Below are 17902 nucleotides of genomic sequence, written 5' to 3' on the forward strand. Positions count from 1 at the left end.
TGTTGGGGCACATTGCATTGCAATCATAGCCATGTCAACTACTATACAATAGAAATATGTAGAAGACTGCACTTCCGTGGCGGTGGTGCTTGAAGTGAGAAAAATGTTCAGATATTAGGAAGAGCCCGGCACTCACCGGGTGAGTGCCGGGCTCTTCCTAATAAGCTACTATACAATATCAAGATGTGAAATAGGCTTTTTATGGCCTCTCAGAATGATGTAGATTGAGTTCAGACATGGAGGATATGTTGCAGATTTTTACAGCCCAATACATGTGACTAGCGTTTGTACAACCGGGTCCAGGGATATACACGCGTCTCTGGTAGGCAAACCCGCCACCCCCTCTTTACCCTAGGATAGCAGTGAGTAACTGTCCTGCCTCAGCAGTTACCAACCCCCCCCCCCCCCCTCAAAGCTCAGTGTGTAGGCAGGGGAGGCTATGGCCAGGGCCGGCACTTCTGTGTAATGCGAGCAGAGCGATTAGCCCTTCCCCCATTAGGAGCAGCCAGCACTCAACCAGCCACCAGACCTGACCAGAGGAGGCCAGAGCAGGAGAGGTGAGATTACCCCCTAGAACTACAACAGATTAGAGGATCACACCGTACACTAGGGGCCTTGTGGGTACATGTGACTCCCCTTATCTACTGTAATGCTGCCTACTACTACTAATACTACTAGAGGGGGCATGGTTAGCAAGGGGCCCACAATTTGTAAACAGCCTTGGGCCCATGGTAACCTTAATCCACCACTGGTCGTGCCGCTATTCTCACAGAGCTGGAAGCATACAATTGTCCATAATGTCTTGGTATGCTGAAGTAATAAAATTTCCCTTTACTGGAGCTGAAAGCGACTCTGTACCCACAATCTGACCCCCCCCAAACGACTTTTACCTTCAGATAGCTGCTTTTAATCCAAGATCTGTCCTGCGGTCTGTTCGGCAGGTGATGCAGTTATTGTCCTAAAAAAATACTTTTAAACTTGAAGCCTGTGCCAAACGGGAGTATCTGTGCCCTAACTTTGCACAACCTCTCTGTCCCTCCTCCCCACCCTATTCATCATTAGGAATGCTCCAGGCAGATTGTCTCCTATTTCCCACCTGTGTCAGCCCGGCACATGGGCTGGATCGTCAAGGACCTGTGTAATGTTCAGCATGGAGAAAATGTTTCAGTGGAATTCCTAATGATGAAGAGGGTGGGGAGGAGGGACGGAGAGGTGGTGCAAAGTTAGGGGACAGATACTCCCTTTTGGCACGGGCTTCAAGTTTAAAAGTTAAAAGTTTTTTAGGACAATAACTGCATCACCTGCCGAACGGACCCCAGGACAGATCTTGGACTAAAAGCAGCTATCTGAAGGTACAAGTGGTTTGGGGTGGGGGGCAGATTGTGGGTACAGAGTCGCTTAAAGGACCTATAACAACCCCTGAAAAAACACTCCATAGCATTATCCCTCCTCCACCAAACTTCATTGCTGGCACAGTGCAGTCATGCAGGTTGTGTTCTGGAATTTCCCATCCCAGACTCATCCATCAGACTGCTAGATAGAGGAGTGGGATTTGTTATTCAACAGAACACGTTTCCCATACTCCAGATGTGGAGCCCAGTGGCGGCGCACTTCACTCCATCCAGTTGCTTGCAGCTTTCATGAAACTCCTGGTACACAGTCAGCAGAGCAGTGGTGACATTTTGCTGTGTCCTCTGTAGAAAAAGTGGAATGAACTTAAAGGGAACCTGTCACCCCCGGTGCCAGGGTGACAGGCTCCCGACTCCTGCGTCGGACTCACCAGTCATACTCTATGAGAGTTGGATTCATCTCAGGAGCACGCGCGACGGGCTTTGGGCGCTGAAATCTCAGTCACCCGACCGTGTCAAGAAGAGGGACCAGGTACGTATAAGGTGCTCTAGCGGGGGGTCGGGAGCCTGTCACCCCAGGACGGGGGGTGACAGGTCCTCTTTAAGTATTTTTCCAATTCAGCCACTCTACATCTGAAACCTGGAAAATCCATTTCTCTCTCTGACAGGTTGTTGCGCAATGACCAATTCCTGTAGCATTGTTAATGATACTGTTCTAAAAAATTACTGTATTGGAGGCCGCAGTGCAGTGTAGATCCCAATCCCCAGATTTGTAACAGCTGTAGCACTGTGAGCCACAAAAGCTTGATGGTTTTATAATATAAATTGTACTTTTCTAACTAAAACTTAGTGGAAATAATAATGCAAAACTCTCTCAGTCTCAATCCTTTTTTCCAAAGCCTTACACAGGGATCAGGGTATAGGTTCTGTAAAGCTGGCAGTAAGCTGTTACCAAAAGGCAGGCACTTCCAGCCTTACATAGAGCTCTGTATGACTTCCATGTACCTTCAGGCTGGGTTCACACACTGTATACTTCAGGCAGTATTTGGTCCTCAAGTCAGGTCCTCATAGCAACCAAAACCAGGAGTGGATTGAAAACACAGAAAGGCTCTGTTCACACAATGTTGAAATTGAGTGGATGGCCGTCATATAACGGTAAATAACTGCCATTATTTCAATATAACAGCCGTTGTTTTAAAATAACAGCAAAAATTTGCCATTAAATGACGGCCATCCACTCAATTACAACATTATGTGAACATAGCCTTTCTGTGTTTTCAATCCACTCCTGGTTTTGGTTGCTATACAGCCTCACAAATACAGCTTCAAATATACATAGTGTGAACCCAGCCCCGGGTACGTACACACTTACCGGATCCACAGCTGATTTTCTGCTGCAGATCCGCAGCAGATTTCATTTAAATAACTGAACACAGCATCAAATCTGCACCATCAAATCGGCTGCGGATCTGCTGCAGATCTGCTGCGGATCTTGTAGGTGTGAACGCACCCTAAGAGTAGCTTCACACATAGAGGATCCACATCGGATTTCACGCTGCCAGTTCCGTACCGAAATCTGCTGCAATCCTGTGTCTTGTTATTTCCTATGGGTTACATACTCGTCGCAGCGCTCTGGGAGCCTGAGCAGCAAGCTGGAGCGTGGCCTGGTAATGTATTAGCAGGGCAGGACCAGGTTGAGTGGGACAGGGATTTCCAGACGCGCAGCAGAATAAAAAATCCGCTGCAAGTATGTAAACCAATAAAAAAATCAAAGTACTAGGAATTGCAGTAGCAAGTAGAATTGCAGGGCAAACTGTGGTAAAAAAGATGGTGTCAATTCTATAAGGTGCATTATCTACTGGCTTTCTGCAGAAAAAATATATCAGAATTTTGTAGAGCTATTGCAGCGTAAACATGCATGGAGTGAACCCAGTCCAGAGTGAGTCTGTCATTGTCAGTGGGAGTCCTGCTTTTCTTTATTGGAAAAAAAAGGATTTTTTGCCAGCAGGAACTGCCTCAACCAGTGACTGGTTACCATAGACGGCAATAACCCTTTGTCAGTAACATAGTCAGATTTTAGCTCTATGAGGTACATAGGGAGCTGCTGTCAGTAAATGCAGTGAGTACACTTACTAATACAGTACACTGAACAGTTTTACAATAGAGTGACCAAACCTTTTAAGGGTTAATTGTCAGACCAACTTAATATTTTTTTTCTGAAGAGGTGAATATAAGCCTGGATTGGTAAGTGGTTGTAGAAACAATGTTGTTGGACTCTGGAAAAGCATTTAATACTGTCCCTCACATAGAAGATTTAAAACTGAATTAGGGCCTTATCCTGAGAGTAGTGGTCCGTGATTCCTACTTAATTGGCCCAAGTTATTATCGGTGGGTGTACCCCAAGTTTCAGTACTGGGTCTGTTTTTATTCAACTTATTTATTAAAGGTTTTATCCCTCATTTAAAGGGGTTATCCAGCGCTACAAAACCATGGCCACTTTCTTCCAGAGATAGCACCACTCTTGTCTCCAGTTTGGGTTGGGTTTTGCAATTTTGCATCGAAGTTAATAAAGCTTAATTACAATCCACACCTGAACTAGAGACAACAGTCATGGTGTCTGGAAGAAAGTGGCCACGTTTTCCTAAAGCTGGATAACCCCTTTAACTGCTTCAGACATGTTAATGTGGCCTTAGGCCACCAATATATTATCTATCAACAGATACCTGGACATTGAGGGGTATGCTATACGCACCTTAATGTGAAACATTCACACCCCTCACTGTATAATTACACCCCTCATAATTTAGGAATGAAAAGACATATTGAGAGGAATGAGTTAATCCATCCAAAGTTTGAAAGAAAAATAAATCCTTTTCCATCCAAAGTTTGAAAGAAACAATAAGACTTTTTCTCATGGAACTTTCACTGAACTTGTTCAAGGATATACAGCTGGTCTCAAGATTATGGAACTCTCCTATGTGACTGAACCTGTTCCCAGCAGATAATAAACCTGTTCCCAGCAGATAATAAATGTTATTCTATAATTCTCATAAGCAGATAACAAATGTTTTTTAGCATCCTTATGTATGTATCAACATCCTTATGTAAACAATTTTAATTGAACATTTAATACCATATCTGTCAAAATATATCCGTAGTTATTAGTTTTTTGAAGTTGATGACGAATATAGTGTATGACTTTGCATTTTACATTCATATCCATTGGTTTTTTTTCTGTATAAACAAAGGTGGGTTCTCAGAGATAGTTGGAACATTGCTTACCTTGGAAAACTTCTGATATGACACTAGAAAGAATGTTTTGTCTCAAGAACTATTTCCCTCAGAGACATGTTTATCAGTGTTCAAGGACATTCTCAGAGGAAAGTTGCCTGTCTGTTACAGTGGGAATAATGTGAAAGTATCACTGCACAGAATGTGTTGTTCTAACCTTTTTGAATAATAATAATGGAGACTAATATAGATGCTATTGCGCATGACTGAATATCTAAATCACTAGCACCGCCTCATCTAGGCCTTATTAGCATTTGTTACCACCCTATATTTTATCTGTCTATAAAATGTGATCGCCATAATAAAACTGGGCCCATTTACACCAGACTTGTTTGCAAGATACGTTGTCTGTGTCTTCATTCTAAGTGCATGGTGTGGGAGAGGGGATCCGGACCCATTCTCCAACTTAATTAGGAGACAGCCAACAACAGTAGGCCTTCTTTGGGAAGGCACCTCGACATTATTGGCGCCCTTTGAACAGGGACACGCCCATTACATCGGGAGATCGGATGACCTGCACTGCTGTACCAGGGGAGAGAAAGGTGAACAAGGAGACCACAAAACCTGGCCAGGTAAGAGTAAAAAATTTGTTTACTCTTTTCTGTGCTCTCCTCCTTCACATCTTTTCTCACCTACCTCTGCAGAGTAAGTTATCAAAGTGAACTCACGATAGGCGTGTCAATTTGAACTTTGTTCTCCTCTTGTTGGCTGTTCTATGTCTGTTTGTCCTAGCCTGTGAGGGTTAGTATATAGTAGGCGAAGAATTGCTCATTCAGGCTAAAACTGTTACCCAGAGCCCGGCCGTGGTTGTCACAGGTCCTCATAGACACTGAGCGTTGTGCGGTGGGAACAGTGCCAGTGCTAAAACCACTTTGGAATGAGCCTAGTAGCCTAACTATACAAGGACGCTGGACAGTGGTCTGGTTGTTTCCAAGGTAAAGATCTGTAATATGCTAATTACTGTCCTCTGTATACTTGGGGTAACTTGTTTTGCAATCTACATAGCAGCAAGAGTGTATTTCAACATAAGAAAAGGAAGCCCTGAACCGTGGAATATTCTAAGTCCCAGCTTTTGGTAGTGATCCGTGGTCATAAGTGTACAGGACACAAGAAAGAAAATCATCAGTTGATCATTCTGGGTGCCTCCTGTTATACGATCACGAAGTAATTGATCCGTGGTCACAAGTGTACAGGACACAAGAAAGAAAATCATCAGTTGATCATTCTGGGTGCCTCCTGTTATACGTACAGGACACAAGAAAGAAAATCATCAGTTGATCATTCTGGGTGCCTCCTGTTATACGATCACGAAGTAATATAAAATGGGACACACAGAATCAAAAGGGGTTTCTGCAACCCACATAGTGACCTGCCGATATGGCAAAGAACAAGCAAAAAGGGCAAAAGCAATGTTGAAATATTTTAACATCCAACACGATGCTGTTTTTAACCCCAATACTTGGACTAAAGTCCAAGAAACAAGGGGAGGATTAATAATTGATAATGGGTGGACATGTCATGTGCCGGTGACCAGCAATATCTAGATAAGACAGAATATTGTAGTTTGTGTGGCAGACCCAAGCCACATCATTATGTTACACCATTGTACCCAGTTTATATCTGTATACAAACTCCAGATCCTGCGAAAAGCCAACCTACCTCCAATGGTGGCGTATAGACCCTTTGTTCTGCAGGAATCTTCCCTTTGGTCGGCTGTTGAAGTAGTTACTTTGATTTAAAGTGCCCCTTACCTGATAGTAAGACCAATGCCTTTTGTGAAGGTGGCAGCCTAACCTCAAATAGTGTACAGTGCCATGTAAGTGTCTAAGTACAAAGCCACGTACTCAGACAAGGAGAACAGTCCAGCTCATTGCTAGATACAGTACTGAGAGAGCTGAAAAGAGGTTAATTAATGCTGCGTAGTGAAGCAGCATACAAAGTACATAATGTGTGTTATTTGTTATGCTTTGTACAAGGCCATCAACCAGCTCTGAGGGCTGCAGATCACATGCAAGCAGCATTAGGGAAAAAAAGAATCAGAGCTGTTAGTGTAATGTAATGTACGCTCCTACATTATATACGGTTGTATTTCAGCCAGTCTTGCAAAGCTGGTGTTCCCCTTTAGAAGTATGTTACGTGTTACAAAATGTTGATCATTTTCTGTTGTCCCGACCGTGGAACATTTGCTTATTTAGCTACGCCACTTTTTTGTAATCAGCCCTCAAAGATGGCGACTGAAAGCCAACCACTCCCACATATCATCCACGTCTGTATTATAATTGTGACGTCTCAAAACCATGCCCTAAGCCAACACCCCTATATCCGGTTATCTAGTCCGGTGGCCATTTTAACTCCTGGCATTTCTGTCCTCCGCCCATACTGCTTAGTGTCACTGAGGGGGCGGGCACAGGATTCTCCGATAGAGTCTAACAACTGTTTTGCACATTTATTAATGAATATTATTACCTGATGGAGAAGAAAGTTAGACAAAGGTATATTGTAAGCAGATTTTCTTTAAGTGTGTGTCCTCAACGTATGATATTTCAAAAAAGAAGTAGTTCACTACAGTAAAATATATGATATTTCTAAGGAGTAGTAACTTACTACTGTAATATATATTTCTATGTAACTTTATTTAACAAGTGTTTTTATATATATATATATATATGTGTACACATCTATCCTAATAAGTATGTGTGCCACTGTCCAAGGTTACAGTCTGGTGCATAAGAGCACAGCGCTGATATCTTCTGTAACTTCAAAGATGTTAAAAAAGAAAAAAAAAAAAAAACTTCCAAGAAGTTTTAACTCTTGTATCTAATGATTTCACTGCTCAAGGTTAGAAGTGAGGTACAGAGCGTTCTGTTTACTGATAAGAGCAGCGGATTGAAGGAATATTCATTTCAGCTGATTTATTTAATTTTTTTATCAAAAGAAGTTTAATATGGGACGAGTGTACAGAGTTTGATTATTTTTTTAATGTTTTTATTTTTAGGGTTATGGCAGACTAGCTCATGAATATATATGTATTGTTTTATCCCTAGTAAAGCCAAACCCATATCCATGGCTCCAGTCTGCACTCCTTATGCCCCCCAATATATATAGCAGCCCATTTTGATGGAGTAGCCAATTTTGATATTTTAAATTGTGAAAGATGAAAATGTAATTGAAAGCCCAAATATTAATGAAAGTTTAAAAGTTTTCATTGTAGATTATCTCAGACTTTTCAAGATGGATGACACAAGACGCAAGGATATATGTTACCGCCATGCAGAGCGACGTTCCACTGCAGAAACCGCTCCTGCCATAAGCTGGAGGTGAGGACAATCACTGAGACATGTAGGATGGTTGAAGGTAACTGTGCAGATGTCTATATGAAGCCCACCATTATGGGTTAATTGGCAAATTAGAGATTTGTTTGGTCCCTGGGCTTACCAAAAACACTTGAAAAAAAAAGAAAAAAAACAAAAACTGTGTAATGTGAAGAAAAGCTGCCATAGAGCGGCTGACGCAACGTTCACGCAGACAAACCCTGATGCCAAAAAGGGTGATGGATGAAGCTGGTGATGCGGTGGTTTCTGTGCTCTTCCCAAGGTAACAGCGTACAAAGCGTACAAGGGAATGGGGAGATGTTTCCAGTCTCTTCCTGAGGTAACCGTACATAGTGTACAGGTGGAGGAGGAGATGTGGATCTGTTTGTTTTTAAGTCTTTTCCAGAAACAATCAGCAACAAGCTGTGAGACCAGCGGATGGAGAGGAGGTACAGGGTAAAGATGGCAGTCAGACAGTAAGTAAGTAACTGTGTTTGCCGCCTGCCTTGTATCCCACTGTAAGTTGTCTGACAAAACCAGCAGAAGGAAGCCATGTGTAATGTGGTGTAGTATCCTCACATTGGGCGGCCCAGGGGACAACAAATATAGCAGAGAGGGTTGTGTACGGCTGTATTATCTACACCTGCCATAACCTACTGTAAGTAACACCGTAAAGTGCCTGTCTGCATAGTCTGTCATCTTCCTGCCTGTTTCAGGGAATGTAAGTGGACGTCATCTACCTGCCACAGGTGGTCTATATAGGTATGTCCTTACAGGTGGTCCATATAGGTATGTCCTTGTCTGTATTGGTGTCTTCTTTACAGGTCAGCCAAAGCTATGGGAGACAACAAAGCCAATGTCTGAGGTGATACTAGTGGCCTTAAAAGAAGCGATATAACTGAGGCCAAGAGTCCAAGTGTCTGTAAAGAGGCCTGTCAGTCAAAAGATGGGTTTAAGGATAAAGGATCCATGCCAATGCTACTATTACAAAAAGGATCATATGATATATTATTCTAAAAAGGCTTTGAAACCTTAGGTGATGTATCATTTACACTTTGCTTTTATTTCTATGGTGGTTATTTTATGTGTAATATGTGATGATCTCAGTGAAACAAGAGACAATTCAGTAGGATCCAAATATTATATCGGTAATAAGCGCCGAGTTACTTCATATTATTGGTGTATGTATTATACTATATGATTATGTACAGGAAGAGATGTGACCATGCGACCAGTCATTAGTCCTGTGTGATCTAATCATAAAGACGTTTTCTAGGTACAAAATAAAGTAAAAAGACTAAAAAGAAGTGGAAATTTTGAGAATCCCATACTGAAGATTGTGAATTCACTATCTGGTTATTATAAGTGAATCTAGTGGTTACATAGTAGGTCACATTGTGGAGATTTTATTGCATTTACCTGTTATGCTGTTTTTAATTTATGTGTCAATCAACTTTTTATTTTAATTTTGCCATGAGATAAGATTTGCTCACATCTAAACTTTCCTTTTTCAGAAACTTTTTAAAGTCCTTGTTATAGAGTCACGTCTGTTATATACAGTGATAAGACAATAAGGTTTGGTTATTTTGATAAAATCCGGAGAGGTATTTGTCATATATATATGTTATTTTGGGTATTGATAATAAGCTTTTATTTGTTTTGTTGTAACTAAGCTGTATATTTATGTATACTGTACAGACTCACCCATTGTTTAGTATTTTCTTTCGGTTATTGCAGACCTACCTATCTCATCTGCTGTAAGTTTGTTCCGCCATCTATAACTCTCAACAAATTTTTTAGTACTTTATTTCTGTATCTTATGGTGATGCAAACTTGGGACAAATTAGTTGGAGCCACAGACTATTTAGATGATCAGATATTTGACATACTGGATATACTTAACACCTTAGTAGCAGTACAGAGGCAACTTATGGTAGTTACTAACCAGCACACTGTGGTACTTGATTTTCTGACTGCTGCTCAAGGGGGGATGTGTCAGGTAGTTGGCCCTACATGTTGTCATTATGTAAATGATCAGGGAATAGTGCAAATCACAGCAGGACTGGATAAAATTGCACAACTAAGGAAAAAACATGATGAGATGATTCTGTCAGACCAGGATAAATGGTGGTCAGGGGCATTAGCTAGCTTAAATCCTGCAAACTGGTTCAATGGTATGGGAGGATGGTTCATGGGAATACTACAAACAGTTTTTCAGATCATGATGTTTCTTTTATTGGTCTATTGTATAATCAAAGGATTATGCTGTTGTTGTCAGAAAGTTACAAAGACTAAATCTTATACTCTATAAGTAATGATGTTTGTTTCTTTTCCTTCTAGATTGGCGTTATGATGAGGAAATTTCTTGGAGGAGGATATGCCCATGTGGCTCTAGGTGATGGTGTTGGACCCAGAAGCATCCGCACCCTGACAACCCTCGCCGGTCAGAGAGTGTTTAGGGTGCATACTGGGATTTAATCCTGTCCAGGACCCAGATTTCTTCATCATCGCCAAAAAGGGGGGACACTGAGAGGAATGAGTTAATCCATCCAAAGTTTGAAAGAAAAATAAATCCTTTTCCATCCAAAGTTTGAAAGAAACAATAAGACTTTTTCTCATGGAACTTTCACTGAACTTGTTCAAGGATATACAGCTGGTCTCAAGATTATGGAACTCTCCTATGTGACTGAACCTGTTCCCAGCAGATAATAAACCTGTTCCCAGCAGATAATAAATGTTATTCTATAATTCTCATAAGCAGATAACAAATGTTTTTTAGCATCCTTATGTATGTATCAACATCCTTATGTAAACAATTTTAATTGAACATTTAATACCATATCTGTCAAAATATATCCGTAGTTATTAGTTTTTTGAAGTTGATGACGAATATAGTGTATGACTTTGCATTTTACATTCATATCCATTGGTTTTTTTCTGTATAAACAAAGGTGGGTTCTCAGAGATAGTTGGAACATTGCTTACCTTGGAAAACTTCTGATATGACACTAGAAAGAATGTTTTGTCTCAAGAACTATTTCCCTCAGAGACATGTTTATCAGTGTTCAAGGACATTCTCAGAGGAAAGTTGCCTGTCTGTTACAGTGGGAATAATGTGAAAGTATCACTGCACAGAATGTGTTGTTCTAACCTTTTTGAATAATAATAATGGAGACTAATATAGATGCTATTGCGCATGACTGAATATCTAAATCACTAGCACCGCCTCATCTAGGCCTTATTAGCATTTGTTACCACCCTATATTTTATCTGTCTATAAAATGTGATCGCCATAATAAAACTGGGCCCATTTACACCAGACTTGTTTGCAAGATACGTTGTCTGTGTCTTCATTCTAAGTGCATGGTGTGGGAGAGGGGATCCGGACCCATTCTCCAACTTAATTAGGAGACAGCCAACAACAGTAGGCCTTCTTTGGGAAGGCACCTCGACAATATCAAGAGACTAAAAAGGTTTAAAAATCATGGCAGCCTTGGGTCACGTGTCTACATATTATCGCTGGAGCCAGAAGTACAGCTGGAGGACCAGGAAATCTTGTCTTGGAAGTGGCAGAAGGGTCGTTTAGTGCCTACTTAACTACTTAGTTGCTGGGCTTTAAAGCGAATGTACCTTCAGGTACATCGCTTTAAGATTTTTACAACAATAGACCGGCACGGGGATGCTGGTGCCGCTGTCCTTTTTTTGAACCCTGACCCGTTTCCTGCAAACGGTGCTGGTCTGTTCCTTGGTACTGGAGGTGGGCCTACCTGCCCGCCACCAGTATGATGTTCTGTCCTGCCCTCTGTGCTGCAGCTTTATTACCCCAGTGCTTCAGGCTGGTGCCCGGGAATGAATAGACTGGTGCCATGCGCGGGAAGCGGTCTACGGTTAAAAAAAAAGGACCACGGAACTAGCATTCATGCGCCGGCGTCAGTCTATTGATGCTAAAGTCATTAAGCGATGTACCTGATGGTACATTCGTTTTAAGCCAGATAATACATACCTGCCCGTGCTTTCACCTGCCATAGCACTACTGCGCATCGCAGTGTGAAACTCGGTACGAGTGAAAGCACCCTAAAGGGGTTGTCTGTTGGGACTGTTTAGCTATATGCCATGGAGATGAGTGTAGTTTATTATTTCCAATTACCCCTCCCCCGGACATATAGCTAGAAAGTGCCCTTTCCATTTAAAGGACAACTCCCATGAAAAACTTTTTCCCAGTAATTGAAGCACATTATATAGTTATATAACACTGTAATATACTTCAATCACCTGTCTGTCCTCCTTCCCTGTCTTTTCCCCCCTCAACCCCCCACCAGGAAGTGTAAGAAACTCCTTCATACCTAATTACTGTCGTCACCAGTCTCCTCTCTCAGCTCCTTCTAGTGACTATGAGTCATCAGCAGGAGGGCGGGGCTAGGTCCTGTTACACCAGCCTCCCCCTCCCCTGCCTGGTCAGGTGACTAGGCTTGCTCAGTAGTGATGGGAAATCTAGTTCGTTTTGGTGATTAGTTCACTATGAACTAGTTCACTGAAAAGAATAGTTCAAAAGATGAGTTCATTTAGTTCAGTATTTCTCTGGATTCTGCTGAGAAGATATTGAACAGTTCTAGTTCATTACACAGAAGCTGTGGCTCCTAGGAGGAGTTATAGTCTTGTTAAAATGATCAGATATAGTTAATACATCTGATCATTATATAACAAACTTTTGTTAAAGGGGTACTCTGGAGAAAATAAATTCAAAAGTTATTTATTAAAGTTAGTAATTTCCTTTTTTTTCTTTTTTAAATATTCAAGCCTCCCAGTACTTATCAGCTGCTGTATGCCCTACAGAATGTCATGTTGCAAGGAGCTCTGTGTCAGACTGGGAAGATTACATGACTTCATGTAGGGCATACAGCAACTGATAAGTACTGGAAAGCTTACTTTTTTTTAAAAATGTTTAACTTTCATCATTCTCCAGTTCTCTCACTTGTCAGAGCAATATCAGAAAGCTGAGCTGTGATTGGTTGCTATGGGGGCAAAAAAATCTTTCTCTAAAACAGCCTGCTGATTCTCCAGCCATATCCTATGAGGAGCTGATAGAGAGAGGCATCATGGGACCTGTAAACTAAATGAACTAGATGAACTGCTGAACGAAATGGTTTGAGAGTGAATCAGGAATCAGGTCTAGTTCAATGTGATGCATATCACTGAGCCCAGCACTGCCCCCTGTGGTAGTGTAGAGGACTGACTCATAATGAATGTGTATGCGGGAGCTGAGAAGCAGATCAGCAGCCACCATTTTGAGTACAGAACAGGAGCCAGGGGGTAAAGATTTTAGCAAGACTGATCTTCTAGGCTCCAGGAGGCTGATCTAATCCCAAAGACTGGTGAGGGACATGAACCACATATAGAAACTAACTCTCTCTCTCTTTCTCTCTCTCTCTCTCTCTCTCTCTCTTACACACATATGGGCTGTGTCTGTCTACTGTGCAATTTCAATTTTATTAATATTATTACTATTATATTTGTATGTGATGTGTGCGGTATAGTGTTTTACTACCTTATTTTACAGCTTCAGGAGCTATAGAGCAAGTGTGAGAGCAGGGAGCTTGTTTCCTGGAGCTGGATGAGGGATCACTGGCTCCTCCCACTTTCTGTTTAGTTCATAATGAACTAATCTTTGTCAGGATGGTGAACTAGATGAACTAGTTCACTCTGAAGATTAGTTCATTTTCAACTAATCACTCACGAACTACCCATCACAGGGCTCCAGATGGCGACCAAAATGATCGCCAATGCGACTGACATTTTCCAAATGGCGCCCAGATTTATTAATCTGGGCGCCATTTGCGACTGGCCCCGGCGGCGGCGCGCTGTCTCTTTAAGATGCGCATCAGTGAGCTGCCTGGGGCCCTGACTTCCGGCACAGGAAGCGCACGTCAGAGACGCTTCCTGTGTCAGAAGTCACAGCCCCGGCGTACAGGGAGCTCACTGACGCGCCGCGCTGCCGGGGATAGGATGGGACACCTCCGGCAGCCGCGCATCAGCCGGGGACAGCGCCCGAAGAAGAAGAGGATCGCCGGGGGAGCGGGTTGTCAGGTGAGTTTGTGTGTTTGTTTTTTTTAAATACTGCTTAGCATAGAGGAAAGGGGGGGCTTTATAATGGGGGGGAAGAGAAGGGGGGCATCTATAATGGGGGGAGAAGAGGGGCCATCTTCAAGGGGGGGAGAGGGGGCCATCTATAAGGGGAGGGGGTATCTATAAGGGGGGGAGAAGAGGGGGCATCTATAATGGGGGGGAGAGGGGGCATCTATAAGGGGAGGGGGGGAGAAGAGGGGGCATCTATAATGGGGGGGGGAGAGGGGGCATCTATAAGGGGAGGGGGTATCTATAAGGGGGGGAGAAGAGAGGGCATCTATAATGGGGGGGGGGAGAGGGGGCATCTATAATGGGGGGGAGGAGGGGGCATCTATAATGGGGGGGAGGAGGGGGCATCTATAATGGGGGTAGAGGGGGTCATCCATAAGGGGAGGGGGTATCTATAAGGGGGGGAGAAGAGGGGGCATCTATAATGGGGGGGGGAGAGGGGGCATCTATAATGGGGGGGAGGAGGGGGCATCTATAATGGGGGTAGAGGGGGTCATCTATAAGGGGAGGGGGTATCTATAAGGGGGGGAGAAAAGGGGTATCTATAATGGGGAGGAGGAGGGGGCATCTATAATGGGAGGAGGAGGGGGCATCTATAAGGGGAGGGGGCCATCTATAAGTGTAGGGCAAACTGGCTGCAGACACTGGGAGATAGATATATGCACAATTATTATTATCAGGGCCCCTCAGGTGTCTGTATTGTAGGGGGTCACTTGCATTAGTCACTAGGTGAGAGATATATCTATTTATATACACATCTTGTGGGGGGGTCACTATGGCTGCAGTCATAAGTCTAGCTCAGTATGTATAGACTGTTGCAAGCTTTTAAAGGGAACCTGTCTCCCCCGGTGACGGGGTGACAGGCTCCCAACTACCGTTAGAACCCCCTATACTCACCTCATCGCGCCGGGTCCCGCTTCTGAAGATGGTCGGGTCACGGATATCTCAGCCGCTGCAGCCTGACGCGCACACTGAGAGATGAGTCCAACGCTCATAGAGAATGACGGAGCGCTGGACTCTCCCGTCATTCTCTATGAGCGTTGGACTCATCTCTCAGCGCATGCCGGGCTGCAGCGGCTGAGATCTCCGTGACCCCGACCATCTTCAGAAGCGGGGTGAAGATGAGGTGAGTATAGGGGGTTCACCCCTGTCACCCCGGTACGGGGGTCGACAGGTTCCCTTTAAGTTCAAGTTCAGAAGAGTAAGCCTCATTAAAAGGCTAGCCAAGTGAAGCTGAAGTACTGAGTCAGACTGTATATGGTTGTCAAGTTGCAAGTTTCCATGTTGAACGTTTTCAAACTAAGAAAAGAAAGGATCTAAAGGAGGAGGAGGCTGCCGCGGCCTCTGCACACAGTAAGTCCCATTTAACATAACATTAATTTTACATGGTTTAAAATGTTGGCGACCAAATATTCTATTTGGCGCCTAAATTTTTCAGGTTAGGAGCCAATGGCTCCCAGGTAAATTTTTTAGTCTGGAGCCCTGCATCACTAGCGCTAACTAACCTGCAGAGTACACAGGGCCAGAGGAGGGGAGACGCCATGGACAACTAGAAATATGGTAAGAGATTGACCCATTATACTTACCATATTTCCTGTTGTCCATGGCGTCTCTCCTCCTCTGGCCCGGTGTACTCTGCTGGTTAGTTAGCCGGGGGTGGGGCTTACCGCAGTGGGGGCGGGGCTTACCGGGTCATACCTGTTGGCAGCTATGGGCTTCCTCTTCCAGCTCCACGGTGCCCGCACTCTTCTCACATCATCTGACGCCGCGGGGCTGGAAGAGGAAGCCTGCACCAGAAGCCTGTGCATCACCTCCTCGGCCTCCTCAGCGTCGGGAGCGGCGTCGGGGGGGGCATACTCCCGGCCAGTAGGTGTCGCTGTGAGCGCTCACAGTGTAAGGGACGCTGTCTGAAACTGCAGCTGCCGGTGCGAACGCCGGGGCCGGGGTGGGGGACAGCGGGACACATGGGGGCCGTTCCGGGACATCACCCCAAAATCGGGACTATCCCGCTGGATCCGGGACGGTTAGGAGGTTTGACAATACATACAAGCCCTAATATAGCACCGTATATGAGGATTGATAGGTGTCCCCCCCTACACACACATACATTTGTAATACAGTGCCGCATATGAGCATAGATGGGCGACCTCCCTACATATATAATATGGAGCCACATATGAGCATTAAGGAGCGCCCCACCACCACCCCCAATTTATAATACAGCGCCACATATGAGGGGTGAGTGGCCACTAATCAGGGGCGGCACCTGAACTTGTCACTTGCTGCCATCTGCAGCCACAGAACATATGAGGCAGCTGCAGGTCGGTGCCGCTATGTATAAAATCTCCTTTGTCTTGTGTTTTTACTAAGAATGGGGGTTATTTGTTAAAGGTGTATTCCCCCCAAAATTATTTTTGCATTAATACGTTGCCCACCCGTAACTTTTCATCTTTCCAATATAAAGTTATTATGGATTCTGCACAGTTTTGCTGTTATCCAGCTGCATTCACCCCCACGGAATGCATAGAATCATCAGACCTCAGTCCAACCCGACACGCTCCCTGCTCCTGGCCCCCACCCTCGGAGTCGGCACCACGTGTCCTCAGTCCCAGCACAGTGAAGTGACTGAGAACACTGATGGGGTGGCTGCTGTTAGAGAGGGAGACAGTGATCAGCGCAGCTAACTAACAGCATCCACCCGGTCACCCCCAGCCCAGAGCTCACCCCCTGTGTCCAGAGCCTCCCGGCGCACCGTCCAGCACTCACCCGCAGCACACAGCCCCCCCGCCCCACAACCAACCGCCCCACCATCACCCGTGGCATCCCTCACTCACCCACGGCATAGCCTCCGCACTCACCAAGCTCCCCCCCCAAAATCGCCCGCAGAAAGCCTTCCCTATCACCAGCGGCACCCGACCCCACGATCACCTTCCAACCCCACCAACGCACGATCACCAAGTGGCACCCTCCCTTCGTGATCAGCCACGGGGCACCACCTTCACCCGCAGCACTCACCATCTCAGCTCTGCTACTCGGTCAGTGCCATCTCAGCTCTGCTAAACCGTCCCCCCAACTCAGCTCTGCTATACCGTCACCCCCAACTCAACTCTGCTATACCGTCACCCCCAACTCAGCTTTGCTACACCATCATCCCCAACTCAGCTCTACTACACCGTCACCGCCAACTCAGCTCTGCTACACCTTTCCCCCAACTCAGCTCTGCTACTCGGTCAGTGCCAACTCAGCTCTGCTACACTGTCACCACCAACTCAACTCTGCTACACCGTCACCGCCAACTCAGCTCTGCTACACCGTCTTCCCCAACTCAGCTCTGCTACACCGTCTGCCCCAACTCAGCTGTGCTACACCGTCACCGCCAACTCAGCTCTCCTACACCATCACCCCCAACTCAGCTCTGCTACACTGTCACCCCCAACTCAGCTCTGCTACACTGTCACCGCCAACTCAGCTCTGCTACATTGTCATCCCCAACTCGGCTCTACTACACAGTCACCGCCAACTCAGCTCTGCTACACCTTCCCCCCAACTCAACCCTGCTACTCGGTCAGTGCCAACTCAGCTCTGCTACACCGTCACCGCCAACTTAGCTCTGCTACACCGTCACCGCCAACTCAGCTCTGCTACACTGTCATCCCCAACTCAGCTCTACTACACCGTCACCGCCAACTCCGCTCTGCTACTTCTTTCCCCCAACTCAGCTCTGCTACTCGGTCAGTGACATCTCAGCTCTGCTACACCGTCCCCCCAACTCAGTTCTGCTACACCGTCCCCCCAAGCTCAGCTCTGCTACACCGTCAC

The sequence above is a fragment of the Dendropsophus ebraccatus genome, chromosome 6 (genome assembly GCF_027789765.1).
Source record: "Dendropsophus ebraccatus isolate aDenEbr1 chromosome 6, aDenEbr1.pat, whole genome shotgun sequence".
Lineage (NCBI taxonomy): Eukaryota > Metazoa > Chordata > Amphibia > Anura > Hylidae > Dendropsophus > Dendropsophus ebraccatus.